This window comes from Emiliania huxleyi (genome assembly GCF_000372725.1).
Source record: "Emiliania huxleyi CCMP1516 chromosome Unknown EMIHUscaffold_120, whole genome shotgun sequence".
Classification (NCBI taxonomy): Eukaryota; Haptophyta; order Isochrysidales; family Noelaerhabdaceae; genus Emiliania; species Emiliania huxleyi.
Window position 1 is genome coordinate 269,141 of NW_005201391.1, and position 1,502 is coordinate 270,642.

The following is a 1,502-nucleotide window of genomic DNA, read 5'->3' on the forward strand; positions in this document are numbered from 1 at the left end:
ATAAAGAAAGAAGAAAGAGATAGAGTGAAATCCAAAGAAAAGAAATAACACAGAATCTATGATTAAAGACAAAGAGGGACAAAGATGATATTACGAGAACAAATGAGATCATAGTAACAAAAGGAATACAGGAACAAAATATGAGAAAAAAGAAGAGAAAGAGAGTAAAAAAACAACAAAGGAAAAAGCCCCGCTGTGTGCGCTTCGAGGAGCTGATTGCCCCGCCCGGCGGCAGCGGCAGCTCGCCGCCCACCTGAGGAGCGCCGCGGGCCGGGGCCTCGCCCGCCTCGCGCAAGCAGACGCAGAGCAGATCGGAGACCCCGTCATCGCTCGGGTCCAAGGCGAGCGCCGCCCGGTACGACGCGGCCGCGAGGTCGTACTGGCGCAGCCCGCGCAGCGCGCGGCCCTTCAGCGCATGGGCCTGCGGCCAGCGCGGCCGCTGCAAAACGGCCTGGGATGCGTCGAGCAGCGCCTATTCGCGATTCATCCAAACACTGCTGGGACACGCGCTCGACGTGTCCGCGCCGCCAATCTCGGTCGATCTCGGTCAATCTCGGCCAATCTCGGCTTATCTCGGCGGATCCGCACCAGCGAGAAGTTGTTGTCGGACGCATGTGCGGCAGATCGAGTGCAGAACAGCTGCGCCGCGGTGTCGGTGAAGAAGTGGCCGCCGAGGGTGGTGATCGCCACCGTGATGAAGGCGACGGCCGCCTTGTGGTCGCCCTCGTCGAAGGCCTCGGCGCCCGAAACTGCTGCGGCCGCGCCTGCGCTGCACAAAGCGCCGGCGCTGGGCTCGAGCCTCTCTGCGGCCCGCGCGGCGTTGATGTTGTCCGGGTCGAGCAGGTGGCAGAGGCGGTAGGCCCCGACCGACTTGACGAACTGCTCGAGCCGCTCGTACGCCGCGCCCATGCGCGACCACCTGCGGGGGCGCGGACACGTCTGGGACGCGTCCGGGACACGCCTTTCCCGCCCGCCGCCGCCCGGCCACCCCTTGGCGAAGTGCGGGTCGAGATCGACGCACTTCGAGGCGTGCAGCAGCGAGAGGTTCCACTCCTTGAGCGACGCGTACACGGCGGAGAGATTGGAGTGCAGCAAGTATGCAGAGGCGCCACTCGGGTCGAGCGAGATGGCGTGCGTGTAGATCTCGCGCGCCTCGTCGAGGTTGCCTGCCTGGTAGGCCGCGTTGCCGCGCGCGCGGAGCGCATCGCTCTCGTCCGAAGAGAGCTGCTCAGAGGGGCCCTCCTTCACCTTGGTGGCGTCCTGCAGCGGGGCTGAGGGTGGTGGGTGCGCGGCACGACGGCAGGTGCGTGAGCGCTGCGGTGCGAGGGGCGGTGGTGACGAGGGGTCGGCGGGCGGAGGGAGGGGGCGTCCTCCGGGAGTCGGGCGGGTGGTGCGGCTGGGCGCACGGGCGGCGGAGCACGGAGGGGGGGGGGCGGGGGGGAGGGCGGGAGCGAGGAGGGGCCAAGGGGCGCGAAGGGGGGGGGGGGGGGGGGGAACTTTAA